We start from the raw sequence: 19802 nt of genomic DNA, 5'->3' as shown, positions 1-19802 counted from the left end.
CTTCATTAACCATAAAGCGACACTTTTCCCAATTCAAGACAAGATTAGTTTCTTCACATCTCTGCAAAACTCGATCAAGATTGCTCAAGCAATCATCAAAAGAGGAGCCATAGATGGAAAATTCATCCATGAAAACCTCACAAATCTTTTCACAAAAGTCAGAGAATATGGCATCATGCATCTTTGAAAGGTAGCAGGTGCATTACATAAACCAAAAGGCATACGTCTATAAGCAAAAGTACCAAAAGGGCATGTAAAAGTAGTCTTTGATTGATTTCTAGCCGACACGGGTGATGAAGCTATGTACCTAGGGTAGGGTCATGGACTTGTCCTTACTGCCCTACCCAAGGAAATCTCTAGAAGAAATCACCTTTCAATCGACTTGGAGGTGTTCCACTCGACAGACTCGAAGACACTCGACCAAGAAGCAATCACTCGACCAAGATCCAACCACTCGACGGCCGGGAGACCTAAAGTCACTCCGCACGCTAATGGTCGGTCATTAAGTAGCTTTTATGGTCATCATAGCACTTTATTAGGGGCGTTACCAGTAACGCCCGACCTTAATGTACTTAAAACCCTGCATAACTGAGGGCCGGAGGGGTCTGGCGAACTCTATATAAGCCACCCCCTCCTCAGTGTAAAGGGTTCGCACCCATGTAATTCATACACACATAATCGAGTCGACCGCCTCCGGGCTCTGAGACGTAGGGCTATTACTTCCTCCGAGAAGGGCCTGAACTCGTAAACCTCGTGTGCTTACAACTACTCCATAGCTAAGATCTTGCCTCTCCATACCTACCCCCCTACATTACTGTCAGACTTAGAACCACGAAAACAAGTATTTGAGAGAAACCGGAATAACCATCTAGAAAGCAATAGTGTGTATGTTTGCATCATCTTTCTAGCATTTGATCAATAAAAGGTAAGGGGTAATGATCTTTCTTAGTAGCTTTATTTAATTTGCGGAAATCAATTACCATCCTATAACTTGTGATAATTCTTTGTGGAATCAATTCATCTTTGTCATTAGGAACAACAGTAATACCTCCCTTCTTAGGGACACAATGGAAACGACTTACCCACTCACTATCAGCAACAGGATAGATTAGACCTGCCTCCAGAAGCTTTAGTATTTCTTTTCTTACCACTTCTTTCATTTTAGGATTCAGACGTCGTTGAGGATCACGAACTGGTTTGGCATCTGCTTCCAAATTTATTTTATGTTGACATAGAGTGGGACTAATGCCCTTAAGATCATCAAGAGTATAGCCAATAGCAGCATGATGCTTCTTCAGAGTTTTCAATAATCTTTCTTCTTCATGCTCTGAAAGGTTAGCACTAATAATAACAGGATATATCTTCTTTTAATCAAGATAAGCATATTTAAAATTATCAGGCAAAGGTTTAAGCTCAAACACGGGATCACCCTTGGGTGGAGGAGGATCCCCTAAAATTTCAACAGGCAAATTGTGTTGCAGAATAGGTTCTTGTTTAAAGAATACTTCATCTATTTCCCTTCTTTCATTCATGAACATATCATTTTCATGGTCTAGCAAATAGTGTTCTAAAGGATCACTAGGAGGTACGGCAATAGAAGCAAGACCAATAATTTCATACTTACTAGGTAATTCTTCCTCACGATGTTGTTTACTAAATTTAGAGAAATTAAACTCATGAACCATATCATCCAAGCCAACAGTAACAACATTCTTTGTGCAATTTATGGTAGCATTGACAGTATTTAAGAAGGGTCTAGCAAATATAATGGGACAAAAACTATCTTGTGGGGAACCAAGAACAAGAAAATCAGCAGGATATTTAGTTTTCCCACACAAGACTTCAACATCTCTAACAATTCCCATTGGTGAAATAGTATCTCTATTAGCAAGTTTAATAGTAACATCAATTTCTTCTAACTCAACAGGTGCAATGTCATGCATAATTTCTTTGTATAAGTCAATAGGTATTGCACTAGCACTAGAACCCATATCACATAAGCCATGATAACAATGATCTCCTATTTTAACAGAAATAACAGGCATGCCTACTACATGTCTATGTTTATCTTTATCACAAGGTTTAGCAATTCTAGCAGTTTCACCTTCGAACTGAATAACATGCCCATCTATATTATCAGACAAGAGATCTTTAACAATAGCAATATTAGGTTCTACTTCAACTTGCTCAGGAGGTGTATAAGTTCTAATATTGCTTTTACGAACAATAGTTGAAGCTTTAGCATGATCCTTTATTCTAACAGGGAAAGGTGGTTTCTCAACATAAGAAGTAGGAACAATAGGATCATTAAAGTGACAGTATTTTCTTCAACTTTAATAGGTTCATCTACTTTTACTTCTATGGGAGGATGATATTTAAACCACTTCTCCTTAGGGAGATCAACATAAGTAGCAAAAGATTCACAGAAAGAAGCTACTATCTCAGAGCCAAGTCCATATTTAGTGCTGAACTTACGGAAAATATCGGTGTCCATAAAAGATTTAACACAATCAAACTTAGGTGTCATACCTGACTCCTTACCTTCGTCGAGGTCCCAATCTTCAGAGTTGCGTTTAATTCTATCCAATAAATTCCATCTGAGTTCAATAGTCTTCATCATAAAAGAGCCAGCACAAGAAGTATCGAGCATGGTGCGATTGTTTTCAGAAAGCCGAGCATATAAATTTTGAATAATCATTTCTCTTGAGAGATCATGATTGGGGCATGAATATAACATTGATTTAAGCCTCCCCCAAGCTTGAGCGATGCTTTCTCCTTCGCGAGGCCAAAAATTATATATATAATTGCGATCACGATGAACAAGATGCATAGGGTAATACTTCTGATGAAATTCCAACTTCAATCTTTTATAGTCCCATGATCTCATATCATCACATAGCCTATACCATATCAATGCGTCTCCCTTCAAAGATAAAGGGAAGACCTTCTTCGTAGAAACATCATTGGGTATACCTGCAAGCTTAAATAATCCACAAACTTCATCCACATATATTAAGTGCTCATCAGGATGCTTCGTTCCATCTCCTGTAAAAGGGTTAGCTAGCAGTTTTTCCATCATACCCGAAGGAAATTCAAAAGGAGTTTCATTTTCAATAGGTTCAGTAGGTTGAGGAGCAACTCTTTGCTCTACTGGATGGGGTGAAGATACCCCGAACAAGCCCCTCAGAGAATTACTTTCCATAGTAGCAAGTGACAGTAAATTTCAGCACACTATATAAATTTTTCCTTACCAAATTCCACCTACCAAAGGCGCTACACTCCCCAGCAACGGCACCAGAAAAGAGTCTTGATGACCCACAAGTATAGGGGATCTATCGTAGTCCTTTAGATAAGTAAGAGTGTCGAACCCAACGAGGAGCAGAAGGGAATGATAAGCGGTTTTCAGCAAGGTATTCTCTGCAATAAGTGGTAACAGATAGTTTTGCGATAAGATAAATTGTAACGAGCAACAAGTAACAAAAGTAAATAAAGTGCAGCAAGGTGGCCCAATCCTTTTTGTAGCAAAGGACAAGCCGGAACAAACTCTTATAATAGAAAAGGCGCTCCCGAGGACACATGGGAATATCGTCAAGCTAGTTTTCATCACGTTCATATGATTCACGTTCGATACTTTGATAATTTGATATGTGGGTGGACCGGTGCTTGGGTGCTGTTCTTACTTGAACAAGCATCCCACTTATGATTAACCTCTATTGCAAGCATCTGCAACTACAACAAAAGTATTAAGGTAAACCTAACCATAGCATAAAACATGTGGATCCAAATCAGCCCCTTACGAAGCAACACATAAACTAGGGTTTAAGCTTCTGTCACTATAGCAACCCATCATCTACTTATTACTTCCCAATGCCTTCCTCTAGGCCCAAATAATGGTGAAGTGTTATGTAGTCGACGTTCACATAACACCACTAGAGGCTAGACAACATACATCTTATCAAAATATCAAACGAATACCAAATTCACATGACTACTAATAGCAAGACTTCTCCCTTGTCCTCAGGAACAAACGTAATTACTCACAAAGCATATTCATGATCATAGTCGGAGGGGTAATAATATGCGTATAGGATCTGAACATATGATCTTCCACCAAATAAACCAACTAGCATCAACTACAAGGAGTAATCAACACTACTAGCAACCTACTAGCACCAATCCCGGACTTTGAGACAAGAATTGAATACAAGAGATGAACTAGGGTTTGGAGATGAGATGGTGCTGGTGAAGATGTTGATGGAGATTTCCCTCTCCCGATGAGAGGAGCGTTGGTGATGACGATGGTGATGATTTCCCCCTCCCGGAGGGAAGTATTCCCGGCAGAACAGCTCTACCGGAGCTCTAATTGGTTCCGCCTCATGGCGGCGGAGTCTCGTCCTGAAAAGTTCCTTCTGATTTTTTTCTCATCGAAAGACTTCATATAGGAGAAGATGGACGTCAGAGAGCCACCAGGGGGCCCACGAGGTAGGGGGCGCGCCCTAGGGGGGCGCCCCCACCCTCGTGAGTGGGGTGTGGGCCCCCTGGCCTTCATCTTTGGCGAGGATTTTTCTTTATTTATTTTAAGATGTTCCGTGGAGTTTCAGGACTTTTGGAGTTGCGCAGAATAGGTTTCTAATATTTGCTCCTTTTCCAGCCCAGAATTCCAGCTGCCGGCATTCTCCCTCCTTATGTAAACCTTGTAAAATAAGAGAGAATAGCCATAAGTATTGTGACATAAAGTGAAATAACAGTCCATAATTCAATAAATATCGATATAAAAGCATGATGCAAAATGGACGTATCAGTCCCTCCTACTAAGATTGCTAGTCAGTGCTTGGATGAGTTTGATAACTTTATGTTTAAGCAAGATGACTTCAATGCTTATTTTGGTAGACAATTAAAAGAAAATGCTTATATGATTAGACGCTTGGGTGATTATATGGCTAATATTAAAGGTGAACTTAAACTTGTTAGCAAACATGCTTCTATGGTTACCACTCAAGTAGAACAAGTACTTAAGGCTCAAAAAGAAGTGCTTGATGAAATGAATAGTAAGAAAAATGATTATGCTGTCAGAGTGGCTACTAGAACTGGTAGAATGACTCAGGAACCTTTGTATCCTGAAGGCCACCCTAAGAGAATCGAGCAAGATTCTCAAAGAAATAATATTGATGTTCCTAGTTCTTCTAAAAAGAAGAAGAAGAAAAATGATAGAACTGTGCAAACTTCTAGTGAACCTATTGCTGAACCACCTGATAATCCAAATGATATTTCTATGTCTGATGCTGAAACACAATCTGGTAATGAACATGAACCTAATGAAAATATTAATGATGATGCTCATGATGATGCTCAACCTAGTAATGAAAATGATGTAGAAGTTGAACCTGCTGTTGATCTTGATAACCCACAATCAAAGAATCAACGTTATGATAAAAGAGACTTTGTTGCTAGGAAACATGGTAAAGAAAGGGAACCTTGGGTTCAGAAACCCATGCCTTTTCCTCCGAAACCATCCAAGAAAAAGGATGACGAGGATTTTGAGCGCTTTGTTGAAATGATTAGGCCTATCTTTTCGCATATGCGATTAACTGATGTGCTCAAAACAAATCCTTATGCTAAATATATGAAGGATATCATTACTAATAAAAGAAAGATACCGGAAGCTGAAATTTCCACCATGCTTGCTAATTATACTTTTAAGGGTGGAATAGCAAAGAAACTTGGAGATCCCGGAGTACCTACTATACCTTGCTCCATTAAAAGAAATTATATTAAAACTGCTTTATGTGATCTTGGAGCCGGTGTTAGTGTTATGCCTCTCTTTTTATATCGTAGACTTGACTTGAATAAGCTGGCACCTACCGAAATATCTTTGCAAATGGCTGATAAATCAACTGCTATACCTGTCGGTATCTGTGAGGATGTGCCTGTTGTGGTTGCAAACGTTACTATTTTAACGGACTTTGTTATTCTTGATATTCCCGAGGATGATAGTATGTCTATTATTCTTGGAAGACCTTTTCTTAATACTGCAGGGGCTGTTATTGATTGCAACAAAGGCAATGTCACTTTTCATGTTAATGGTAATGAGCATACGGTACACTTTCCGAGGAAACAACCTCAAGTTCATAGTATCAACTCCATTGGAAAAATTCCATCGATTATATTTGGAGGTTTTGACTTCCCTCTTCCTACTGTCAAAAAGAAATATGATATACTTATTATTGGGGATGTGCATATCCCCATTGAGGTAACTTAGTGTTATTCGAAATTTCTCCGGTTTCATGATTATCGGAATGAGTTTGTTAACAAGACTTGATCAACCTTGTTAGTGGATTCTTTTTGTTGAGTATGAGATGGATGAAACTAGAAGCACAAACTTCTGTACCCTCTCTATACTTTCTGTTAATTAGTAGAAATAAAGTAAAAATAGTATTTTTATGTCTGTTTCCTGACTTATCAGTGCAATATAAAAATATCCCGAAAATAAAAGTCCTCAGAATGACATCCCAACTTAATATGATTTTTTCGGGAATATTTGAGGATTTACTGTGCAAAAATTACTGCGGGAGGAGTTGCCACCTGGCCACGAGGGTGGTGGGCGCGCCCCCCTCTAGGGCGCGCCCCCCTGCCTCGTGGGCCCACGGTGGCCCTCCTCCACTTATCCCAGCACCCATCTTCTTCCTCTGTCTCACACAAACCCAAAAAACCAACTCAAGCACGAGTTCGAGCCACTTTTGCTGTGATTTTCAATCTCCTTGCTCAAAGCACCTCTCGCAAAACTGCTTGGGGAGATTGTTCCTTGGTATGTGACTCCTCCATTGGTCCAATTAGTTTTTGTTCTAGTGCTTTATTCTTTGCAAGTTTGTGCTGCATAGGTGACCATGTTCTTGAGCTTGTCAAATTTATATGGTTCCAAGTAGTTCTAATGCTTGATATAGGCTCTAGGCACTTGTAGGAGTAGTTGCTATCAGTTTTATTGAGTTTGGTTTACTTTTATTTTGAAGTTACTAAAAAATTCAGAATTTTTCAGAGAAAAACAATATGCTTAGGAAGATGTTCCAAGGTGGTTCCTCTAAGAAGCAAGGACCCAGGATTGCTATGCGCGATGCTGACGAGGATCCACCAAGAGACGCTCCAGTACGGCCTTGCGAATGGCCGTCGAAAAATTTTATGGACCGTGCGGGAATTAAGGAAGAATTCAAAGCATATTTGTGCAATGCCGGTCTTGAGGATTTTGAGGCTAACAAATGCCCCCAGTATCATGATCTCACAAGTTCATTTGTGAGGAGGTTTGAGTATTCATCTTCGCGTAATTCTCCTTCAGTCATGTTTGATTTCTATGATAAATCTTATACCATGGACTTAGAGGATTTCACTTCTGCTTGCAAACTTCCATCATGGGGTAGTGTTAGGGATCCCCCTAAATCCGAATTTAGAAACTTTCTTGCTAGTATAACTGTGGGGGAATCTAGAGATATAACGCAGGCTACCATAGGGAGCATTCACTTTCCTGCTATACATTATTTTGCTTTGTTCATCAGTAGATGCATAAATGCTAAGGATGAAGCATGTCACATGTGTGTCCCTGATTTTAGCATTCTTAGGAGTGCTGTGTCAGGAGACCAATCTTATCATATGGGAGCCATTGTAGCTCGTAGGTTGCATCATAATAGACATAATGGAGATTTCTTTGGAGGAATTTATGCAACCCGCTTAGCTCATTTTCTTGAGATAGACATTCATGAGGGTGATACGGAGTTTCCTCCTACATATTTAGATTATGACTCTATGGCTTCGCACCAGTTTGTTGAGAGGCCTAAATCACCTCTCTTATATCGTTTAATTTTTGATAAACGACGTGTTTTCCGTATTACTCTCCCTGCTCCTGCCTTCTTTGATTCACAGACAAAAAGAAGATATGTTATTACCAGAGAGGAGGCAGAAGAGTACGAGAGGAGAGTGGAGGCAGCTCGACTCCATGCTGCAGCTCAGCAGGCGATAACCGCTGCACATCAGTATGATCCCAACTATTCTTCCTCATCACAGTACGACCCCAACAACTATTATTATGGATATCCGCCAAGCCAGTCGTGGCCATAGACCAACTTAGGCCAAAAGCCTAAGCTTGGGGGAGTACGTATTTCTCACCGACATTACATTTATGTTCACACACACTCATTGCTAGATGTCGGTGCTCATACTTTTTCACTGTAATATCCATGCTAGTTTATGTTCTTTTTCCTGCTTTCTTCTTGTGTGTTTGTTAAACCTTAAGAAAAACCAAAAAAATAGTAGTAGTTTATTTTTCTGCTGTAGTAGTAATAATTAAAAAGAAAACCCAAAAATATTTCCCGTTCTTCTTTTGCTTGTTGGGAGCTTTCCCGTGTAAACAGTTTTAGTTTTTTTCTTTTCTTTGGGGGTCAGTAGGAGAAGACCTTAATTAAATTGTTGAAGTGGCTCTTATATGCATTATTGTTGATTTAACCAAGAGCCCATATTGCCTTGTCTTCTCCTGTTTATTGAATGCTCGCAGATTCCAGCTTAGTCCAATGCACGTACACTCTTATTATTATTCACACCATTCGGTCGTGCAAGTGAAAGGCAATTATGATGATATATGATGGACTGACTGAGATGAGAAAAGCTGGTATGAACTCGACCTCTTTTGTTTTTGTAAATATGATGAGTCCCTCGTTCTTGATTTAGCTTATTATGAATAAACATGTTTGCAATGACAATTAGAGATCATAGCTCCTTGTGCCATGCTTGATTAGCTATGAGTTGTAATGATTTACCTTGTGTGCCAACATGCTATTGAGATGATTATGATGTGGTATGATGGGGTGGTATCCTCCTTTGAATGATTTAAGTGACTTGACTTGGCACATGTTCACGCATGTAGTTGAAACAAATCAACATAGCCTTCACGATATTTATGTTCATGGTGGATTATATCCTAGTCATGCTTGCATCCAATGTTTATTAATTTTAATGCATGTACATGGCTGTTGTCTCTCTCTAGTTGGTCGCTTCCCAGTCTTTTGCCAGTCTTCACCTGTACTAAGCGGGAATACTGCTTGTGCATCCAATCCCTTAAACCCCAAAGTTATTCCAGATGAGTCCACCATACCTTCCTATATGTGGTATCTACCTGCCGTTCCAAGTAAATTTGTATGTGCCAAACTCTAAACCTTCAAATAATCATTCTGTTTTGTATGCTCGAGTAGCTCATGTATCAACCAAGGTTGTCCTTATCTTCCGTGTTAGGCGGGTTATTCTCAAGAGGAGTGGACTCCGCTCCTCACTCACGAGAAAATGGCTGGTCACCGGGATGCCCAGTCCCATGCTTTATGCAAACTAAATCAAAATTAATTGCAAACAAAACTCCCCCTGGGACCTGATGTATGTTGGAGGCACTCGTTGTTTCGAGCAAGCCATGGATTGATGCTTGTTGGTGGAGGGGGAGTATAAACTTTACCATTCTGTTTGGGAACCGCCTATAATGTGTTTAGCATGGAAGATATCGCCATCTCTCAGTTGTTACGTTGACAATGAAAGTATACCGCTCAAAATACAATTTATCTCTATTTCAAAACTGAGCTCTGGCACCTCTACAAATCCCTGCTTCCCTCTGCGAAGGGCCTATCCATTTACTTTTATGTTGAGTCATCACCCTCTTATTAAAAAGCACTAGCTGGAGAGCACAGCTGTCATTTGCATTCATCACTATTAATGTATGTTGGGTGTGACTATGATTGGATCTCTTTTACCATGAATTACAAATGTCTAGTTAGTCCTTGATCTTTAAAGGTGCTCTGCATTTATGTTTTGCGGTCTCAGAAAGGGCTAGCGAGATACCATCTTGTTATATCATATTATGATTGTTTTGAGAAAGTGTTGTCATCCGAGATTTATTATTATGACTTGCCAGTTGATTATGCTATTGATATGAGTAATTATGAGACCTGAGAATTATTGCAAATATGGTTAGTTATGATCTATGCTAAAAACTTGAATGCTGGCTTGACATAGTTACAACAACAAGAGCAAACAGAGTTTGTAAAAGTTCTTCTTTCTTTCTTTCAGTTTGTCAACTGAATTGCTTGAGGACAAGCAAGGGTTTAAGCTTGGGGGAGTTGATACGTCTCCAACGTATCTACTTTTCCAAACACTTTTGCCCTTGTTTTGGACTCTAACTTGTATGATTTGAATGGAACTAACCCGGACTGACGCTGTTTTCAGCATAATTGCCATGGTGTTGTTTTATGTGCAGAAAACAAATATTCTCGGAATGACCTGAAACTCCACGGAACATCTTAGAAAAAATAATAAAAAATCCTCGCCAAAGATGAAGACCAGGGGGCCCACACCCTTCTCACGAGGGTGGGGGGCGCCCCCCTAGGGCGCGCCCCTACCTCGTGGGCCCCCTGGATGCCCTCCGACGCCAACTCCAACTCTATATATTTGCTTTCGGAGAGAAAAAAATTAGAGAGAAGAAATCATCGCGTTTTACGATACGGAGCAGCCGCCAAGCCCTAAAACCTCTCGGGAAGGCTGATCTGGAGTCCGTTCGGGGCTTCGGAGAGGGGGATTCGTCGCTGTCGTCATCATCAACCATCCTCCATCACCAATTTCATGATGCTCACCGCCGTGCGTGAGTAATTTCATCGTAGGCTTGCTGGACGGTGATGGGTTGGATGAGATTTATCATGTAATCGAGTTAGTTTTTTTAGGGTTTGATCCCTAGTATCCATAATGTTCTGAGATTGATGTTGCTATGACTTTGCTATGCTTAATGCTTGTCACTAGGGCCCGAGTGCCATGATTTCAGATCTGAACCTATTATGTTTTCATGAATATATGTGAGTTCTTGATCCGATCTTGCAAGTCTATAGTCACCTACTATGTGTTATGATCCAGCAACCCCGAAGTGACAATAATCGGGACCACTCCCGGTGATGACCATAGTTTGAGGAGTTCATGTATTCACTATGTGCTAATGCTTTGTTCCGGCTCTCTATTAAAAGGAGGCCTTAATATCCCTTAGTTTCCAATAGGACCCCGCTGCCACGGGGGGTAGGACAAAAGATGTCATGCAAGTTCTTTTCCATAAGCACGTATGACTATATACGGAATACATGCCTACATTACATTGATGAATTGGAGCTAGTTCTGTGTCACCCTATGTTATGACTGTTACATGATGAACCGCATCCGGCATAATTATACATCACTGATCCGGTGCCTACGAGTTTTCCATATACTGGTTCTCGCTTATTTACTTTCCCGCTGCTACTATTACAATCACTACAAAATACCAAAAACATTACTTTTGCTGTCTTTACTTTTGTTGCCGCTACCACCGCTATCATATTACTGTGCTACTAAACACTTTGCTGCAGATACTAAGTTTCCAGGTGTGGTTGAATTGACAACTCAGCTGCTAATAGTTGAGAATATTCTTTGGCTCCCCTTGTGTCGAATCAATAAATTTGGGTTGAATACTCTACCCTCGAAAGCTGTTGCGATCCCCTATACTTGTGGGTTATCAAGAACACGTACGGGACAACAGCAGCAGAAGTGCTGGACTTGGGGTCGGTGTCCTCGCCTGCCATGTCGTCGAGGAGATCATGGACGTCGGGGAAGAAGTCATCGTCGGGGAAGTAGTCGTCGGCGACCGGATCGTCCGTGATGAAGCAGCCAGTAGTCGCGCTGAGCGCTCCCCAAAAACCTTATGACCCTTCTCCCGTACAGGACTCAAAAGGTTCGGTTTCGGAGGCCTACTGTCCCGACCTGCGGTGCACGCCGCAAGCCGGGATGGGGAAGATCGTAGCAGCAGCGCAGTGCTCAGGAACTTGTGGCGGTAGGAGGAAGAGGTTCTGGTGCGTCTCTCTGGGAGGAGCGACCTCCCTTTTATAGGCACAAGAGAAGGAGGCGAGAGGGCAGCGACGGGAGGCGAAACGAAGAGAGGGAGGCGAAGCGAACAGCCAGCAGCCCTCGGCTGCACCGTTCACATTCAAACTCCACTTTCGCAAAAATCTTTTTAGCTTCCGTGTGACCTTTCGTATACTCATAGTGTGTGGCAAAAATTTAGATATCGGCTCGTTCCCGCAACCCGTGGCGCGTCATGATGAGGCGTGGCGTGGCGTGGCGAGGCGGGCGGCGGAGGAGGAACGCGCGTGGATATCCCTCTTGTTCTCATGCTCATACAAGTGGGGAAAGAACCTCCCTTATAAGGAGGTCCAACTCCCACTTAACTAGCAATGTGGGACTAAACTTTAGTAGTATCCCTTGCCTTGCACAAATGGGCTAAGTGGGCCTCTAGGATTTATTAGGAATTTCTGAAACTGCTATTGGGCTAGGCCCAAAATAAACAAAATTCCAGCAATCCCCCACTAGATCCCAGAGGCACACAGAAATTGCCTTTGGTTCCAAAACACTGTTTTATATATCGGTACTGTAGTGGAGACTGTTAAGTTGAACTTCCACCTAGAACTCTATGCTACACTAGTAAGCAACTTGAACAGTGGACTGGGCCTTGAACTGCAAGTTTTCTGCGAATCTAGCTTCACATAAAGCCTTGACCGATACGTGGCTACCGTGGGTCTTCCCCGCGGGTGGAGCTTATACGTCATACTCCGTGACCTTTCATGAGTTTACTAGAGAGAACCCTACTCTCATAGATTGCGACGTTTGACAATCAGACTCATATAGGTGTGTTCTTTAAAAGATGTTCTGCAGGATAACATCTCTGCTTTAATGAGCCACTTAGAAGACATTAAGATATATATCAACCTGCCATGCAGATTAGGAGAGCATTGCATCTTCATGGAGTGGTATTGTGAATAGTAAGGATACTCTCCTCTCAGTTGACCAACAGCTTGTCTTCCACATCTAATTCACGGGATCTCCGATCACAAAGAATAGGTTACCACTGTGAACAATTCATATTGTGGGTCTCATACCCATCTCCCTCGATGCATTATCTATCACATTACGTGATAGACCCTTAGTAAAAGGATCTGCCAGATTTTTAGACATTTGGATATAATCCAATGCAATAACTCCGGAGTTTTTCATTTTCCTGACAGACTTTAACTTTCTCTGAATGTGTCTTGATGACTTCATGTTATCCTTTGAGCTGCTCACTTTCGTGATCACAGTTTGATTGTCGCAGTTCATAAGGACACCTGGTACATGTTTCTCAACAACCGGCGAGTCATTCAAGAGCCGACGAAGCCAATCTGCTTCCACCGTAGCTGTATCTAGTGTTGTGAGTTCTGCTTCCATTGTTGACCTCGTTAAGATGATCTGCTTGCAAGACTTCCAAGAAATAGCGCCACCTCCATGAGTGAATACATAACCGCTCGTGGCCTTTATCTCATCAGCATCTGAGATCCAGTTTGAGTCACTATACCCTTCAAACACCTTTGGGTGCCCGATGTAGTGAATTCCATAATTTGCAGTGCCTTTCAAATAACGCAAAACTCTCTGTAGAGCTTTCCAATGCACATCTCCTGGTTTTGAAACAAACCGACTTAGTTTGCTAACAGCAAAAGAGATGTCAGGCCTTGTAGCACTGGCTAAGTACATAAGCAAGCCAATAATCTGAGAATACTTCAATTGGTCTCTAGCAATTCTTTGATTCTTTCGAAGCAACACACTAGCATCATATGGTGTTGGAGAGGGCTTGCTGTCACTGTAGCCAAAGCGACTCAAGATATTTTCCACATAGTGAGATTGAAGCAATGTAATCCCACCATCATCGTCTCTCAACAACTTGATATTTTAGAATGACATCAGCCACTCCTAAATCCTTCATCTCAAAACAACAAGATAGGAAATCCTTGACCTCCTTAATAACATTCAGATTTGTTCCGAAAATCAGTATGTCATCAACATACAAGCAAAGGATAACTCCCTCGCCCCCACCATGGCGATAGTACACACATTTGTCAGCTTCGTTTACAACAAAGCCTGCAGCTGTTAAAGTTCTTTCAAACTTCTCATGCCACTGTTTGGGTGCTTGCTTGAGTCCATACAAAGACTTTAGCAACTTGCACACTTTTCCTTCCTGACCATCTAGTACAAACCCATCTGGTTGTTCCATATAAATTTCCTCGTCCAACTCTCCATTTAGGAAAGCAGTCTTAACATCCATTTGATGAACGAGAAGACCATGTGAGGCAGCTAGTGAAAGTAGAACTCGAATAGTGCTCAGTCGAGCCACAGGTGAGTAAGTATCAAAGAAGTCTTCACCTTCCTTTTGGGTATAACCCTTTGCCACGAGCCGAGCCTTGTACTTTTCAATAGTACCATCAGGCCTAAGCTTCTTCTTGAATACCCATTTGCATCCTATAGGTTTGCACCCATAAGGACGATCAGTTATCTCCCAAGTTTCATTCGCCAAGATGGAATCCATCTCGCTACGAACTGCTTCCTTCCAGTAGTCAGCATCTTCAGATGCATAGGCCTCTGAAATAGAACTGGGAGTGTCATCTATGAGATACACAAGAAAATCATCACCAAAGGACTTTGCAATCCTCTGTCTCTTGCTCCTAGTAGGAACTTCATTGTTCTCCTCCACAGGACTTTCAAAGTGTTCTATCGAAATGGCAGGTTTGGTAATTGTAACTGGTTCCTGATTCGATGAACTAGGCATCTCCTGATTAGATGAGGTAGACATATCCTTCATGGGAAAGATATCTTCAAAGAAAGTCACATCATTCGACTCCATGATCGTACCGACATGCATGTCAGGTACCTCAGATTTTACAACCAAGAATCTATAGCCAATGCTATGAAAAGCATATCCCAGGAAAACACAATCCACAGTCTTTGGTCCAAGCTTCCGCTTCTTTGAAATTGGAGCATTGACTTTCGCCAAACAACCCCATGTTCGTAGATAAGAGAGTTTTAACCTTTTCTTATCCCATTCCTCGAATGGAGTTATCTCTTTGTTCTTTGTGGGGACTCGGTTCAGGACATGACATGATGTCAATATCGCCTCCCCCACCATGCCTTGGAGAGACCCGATGTGTCTAACATGGCGTTAACCAAATCAGTTAGAGTACGGTTCTTTCTTTTGGCCACCCCATTTGACTGAGGTGAGTAGGGAGGCGTCCTCTCATGGATTATACCATGTTCCGCACAAAAAGCATCAAACTCATTGGAAAAATACTCTCCACCACGGTCGGACCTAAGCCTCTTGATTTTTCGATCAAGTTGGTTTTCCACTTCAGCTTTATAGATCTTGAAAAAGTTCAAAGCCTCATCCTTAGATTTCAGAAGATACACACGGCAGTATCTAGTGGAGTCGTCAATTAACGTCATGAACTATTTCTTTCCACCTTTTGTCAAAACACCATTCATTTCACATAGATCTGAATGTATGAGCTCTAGTGGTGCAAGATTTCACGAGGAAGAAGTCGTCGTCGGGGAAGTAGTCATTGGCGACCGGATCGTCCGTGATGAAGCAGCCAGTAGTCGCGTTGAGCGCTCCCCAAAAACCTTATGACCCTTCTCCCGTACAGGACTCAAAAGGTGCGGTTTTGGAGGCCTACTGTCCCGACCTGCGGTGCACGCCGCAAGCCGGGATGGGGAAGATCGTAGCAGCAACGCAGTACTCAGGAACTTGTGGCGAGAGGAGGAAGAGGTTCTGGTGCGTCTCTCTGGGAGGAGCGACCTCCCTTTTATAGGCACAAGAGAAGGATGCGAGAGGGCAGCGACGGGAGGTGAAACGAAGAGATGGAGGCGAAGGGCTGCACCGTTCGCATTCAAACTCAACTTTCGCAAAAATCTTTTCAGCTTTCGTGTGACCTTTCGTATACCCATAGTGCGTGGCAAAAATTTAGATATCGGCTCGGCTCATTTTCACAACCCACAACCCACAACCCGCGGCGCGTCATGGCGAGGCGTGGCGTGGCGGGCGGCGGAGGAGGAGCACGCGTGGATATCCCTCTTGTTCTCATGCTCATACAAGTGAGGAAAGAACCTCCCTTATAAGGAGGTCCAACTCCCACTCAACTAGCAATGTGGGACTAAACTTTAGTAGTATCCCTTGCCTTGCATAAATGAGCTAAGTGGGCCTCTAGGATTTATTAGAAATTTCTGAAACTATTATTGGGCTAGGCCCAAAATAGACAAAATTCCAGCAAATCGGACGAGGGGATCAAGAGGGACCATCCGGTGTCCATGGATCGGATAGGGGGGTTAAGGATCTAGCCGAATCGAGGGCAGGTTGGAACGGGCGCTTGAGTCCAAGAAGAACACCCCTCACAAAACAAAGTCCAGGAAGAACACGGCGCCTTGAAGGAGATGACATGCGGGCCAGAGGTGTCAGCGGGTGTATCTACTACCCCTATAAAAAAAAAGGGACAGATTCAAACAATTATATCCATCCATCTACATGATCTGATGGCTCATAATCTTTCTGTGTTTAACCCAACAAGCCACGATTAAGCCAGGTACGTACAGTCCATCGATCGCTAAAACAAAACGTTCCCACGACCTCTGGCCCCGCCCGCACGACCTCACGCCCCGCGCCGTTACTCCCGCACAACCTCACGCCCCCGCGCCGTTCCTCCTGCAGATCGAGAAGGATGGATATATCATGAGCAAACATCACCGCTTCCCTTCCTCCATGCGCCGCCGCTCCATCCTTCCCCTCCTCCTCGCGCCGCCCCTCTTTCTACCGTCACCACCCCCCATCGGCGCCCTCCGCAGCCTAGCTGAGCCCCTTCGCCCGTGGACGTGTTCCGGCGTCATCCCGCTACAGGTTGTCGTACCTCTGGAGGTGCGGAGTGGTGGTGGAGGCGAGAGGAGAGGCGCAGGATCTTGGCCTTGATGTCACCGATTTCGACGTGGGCGGTGTCTTGCTCGCGTCCGGGTGTCGGTGGTTCGTGCCGTCACCGTACCACCAACAAGGATGACACCTGATGGCCTCTCCCTGAGAACCGTCTTTGCTTCGCCGATGTATCCCACCTGCGCCCAATGTTGAGGTCTTGAGGGTGTGATTCCTAGTGAGAAGGACCGCCGTCAGGCCACAATGGACTTCACACCTCCCATTTTCTACTGTTCTCGCATGCACGTACTGTTACCTAGAGCAGAAAGCATATAGAGATTATATTAGTATAGATGTATAGAAGTCATGATGATGGACTAAGATAATTCTGTTGCACAATACTATGCACTGAGATTCAGTCATGGCATTTCTTGTCAGTATCGCATGAACATGATAGAGACTGATCAAATAAATGGCACTTGATTTCATCTACTTATATTCTTCAGGGCATGTAAGCAAGCGGTGCATGAAAGCTGATACTTGCAATCTGTTTGCGGAATCTGGCAGTGTTTCAGTCCAAGAATGAGAATCATGTGATTGCTGGTAAGTGCTAATTGCATGCGCGTGCGTGATTTGTTTCAGGCCATCTTTTTTTCTGCTTCCTGTCCTGCTCTTGACATGTTCCATTTGGAAATACATCAAATCTTTTTTTAGAGTCAGGTCACTTCAGTTCTTGCAACTCCAGCTGGTATTCATGAACTTTTTGTTCCTGTGTTGTTTTCTTAGATCGACTATGCAGCTTGTTTAGGCATCAGCGTCTCTACTGCTATCTGGGATTGGAGGAAAGGCAGCTCGAAAAACTAAAGCACTAATGAAGCAACAAGTGGAAGTCCAATTCAGAAAGAAGTAGTTTGTTCTATATACTAGATTGGACAATGTTTTTCCGCTGGAAGTCTATTGCTGAATCTTAAATCAAGAGGAAGCTATCTAACTTTCTTCTTAAGGAGCCGGGAAGTTTCGCCAAGCCACTACAGTGGGCAAGAGATCAGCTAATTCATTTGAGGTAACACACCAGGCCTGGATTAACATGCCAACTTTCTTGTGATTTGCCTACAGTTAGATGAATTTACCATCAGTTTAGTGTACATAATATATGGACAAGTCAGGTTGCCAAAATTTAATCTGGCATAAGCATGCGTATAAATTTATGTGTTTGCTTAATAGTAACTTGAATCTAAAATCATAAAAGTATGTTTGTAGTTCAGACGTGCTTTGCGTATTTGTTTTTTAACAAGACATGCATTGCACTTGCAAGCTTACTTGTCTTTGATAGAACAACAAACTGATTTTAGATGCTAAAATAAACACTAAACACTACATCCTCATGGCGACTATGTGTAAAAAGACGAGGAGATCCCGACTATTGATGTGAAGCCAGGGTGGAAGAAGGTCACGAAGATCACCTTCCTAGAAGGAAGGATCTGATTTTTCCAGTGCAGATATGTGTTTCAAAAAGTTATTGGGATGTAATTTTTATAACACTAGAGTCTATGAAGTTATATTTCCAGATATTTCACTTTTCGCATAAGCTGAGGCACCATTTTATTTTAAAATATTTTTTGAAGTAAAATTTGTGAATAAACTGCATGATGTTTCATGTGTGTGAATTGCACTTTAGCTACAACACTGAGATAACAAGGTGCAGAGGATATGAATGGTTATGGCTTGTGTCTTGTGGGGTCAGCCGGGGAGGCGACGGCGGCGGGGAGCAGCGGCACATCGGCGGACAGCAACACATGTGTAGCACACAGCGGCAGCGGCTGCACGGCCACGACGGACAAGCAACAACGCGAAGCAGGGGCAGGTGGTGGTAAGAATAAGTATCACTTGTCATGTTTAACTCATGGCCAACAAAGAGTAAGTATCACTTGAAACTCACTACATGAAGAATACTGCTGTGACGATTATCTACATATATGTTCCACTTGGTTGCTCAGGTAGTATTAATTTCTAATTTCTTATCACTTCCTTTTTCTTGCAGTCAAGTTTTGAAACTGGGCTTTGATGAGAAGTTCATTCGTATATGGGAATTCTATCTTGTATACTCTGCCTCTGGTTTGAAGTCATGAGTAGCTAGAGATTACCTGGTACGGATGCATATATGTGTGCTCTTTGTATAGGTTTACCTGCATTATTCCTATTTCCTAAACAAATGTAAGTCATATACTCCCTCTGCCCTCTGGTCTTCAAAAAACATCTTTCTGGAAACTGTTTGGTGGTTTCCAATGCAGACTATAAAATTTAAGTTGATGTTGCTTTCTACAATTATGTTAATCTCAGCCATAAGATTCTGAGATCAGTCGACAACAGATCTTTGAGTAAAAAGTAGTAAATTAGAACCTTTGGTGAACTTGCAGAAAACAAGCTTTCATCGTTTGAGATTGTAAATGACCTGAGACAAACCTGGGTCCTTTACATTCTTATTTGATAACTTTGAATCTTTACGTCTTCTGTATATATATTTCAGCACATTTTGTATCAACTGATAACTTTGAATCTTTGCGTCTTTCATCAGATCATGCTTACTGTTGGATTTGCACATGAATAACTAAAAGCGCCATGACATTACGTATTTCCTTCATTTTAGCCATTAAACTCATCTATCGAGTGTTAATTTAGTATGTTTTCTTGTCCTGAGTGTATATTCATCTTAGTTAGAAAGGTCTTTGAGTGGCTTTGGTCATCCTAAATTTTGTGTGGATTCTTTTTCCAATCCTGTTTAGCTTTGCCTAACAATAATTATTATAGCCCTTGATGTGCACATGCCCAATTTCCCCATATTGTATAGTTTCCCATTCTATAATGGCAACCTTTCTGCACTGCTAAGATGTAAGCACGACTACATGTTTAACTCATGTTTAATATTGTCAGAACTAAGCATATGGTAGAGAAAGGGTTGCTTGCATGCCATCCATGTCATCGAGAAATTGTAGAATTCCCTCTCCCCATTTCCTTA

At 42.1% G+C, this 19802-nt stretch overlaps 1 long non-coding RNA gene across 2 annotated transcripts; it reads left to right on the top strand.

Moving 5' to 3' along the window:
• Positions 1-16438: 16438 nt before the first annotated feature.
• LOC125525875 (uncharacterized) lies at positions 16439-19111 on the top strand. 2 transcript variants are annotated; one of them, XR_015611915.1, is made up of 4 exons: positions 16439-17389; positions 17573-17849; positions 18531-18703; positions 18828-19111. It is a non-coding gene; the product is annotated as an uncharacterized LOC125525875 (long non-coding RNA). The 2 variants fall into 2 exon arrangements; XR_007291460.2 differs by having other exon boundaries at positions 18531-19111.
• The last annotated feature ends 691 nt before the right edge of the window (positions 19112-19802 follow it).

The sequence above is a fragment of the Triticum urartu genome, chromosome 7A (assembly GCF_056163025.1).
Source record: "Triticum urartu cultivar PI428250 chromosome 7A, HENAU_Tu73, whole genome shotgun sequence".
Taxonomy (NCBI): domain Eukaryota; kingdom Viridiplantae; phylum Streptophyta; class Magnoliopsida; order Poales; family Poaceae; genus Triticum; species Triticum urartu.
This window is presented reverse-complemented; position numbering and strand designations above follow the sequence as displayed.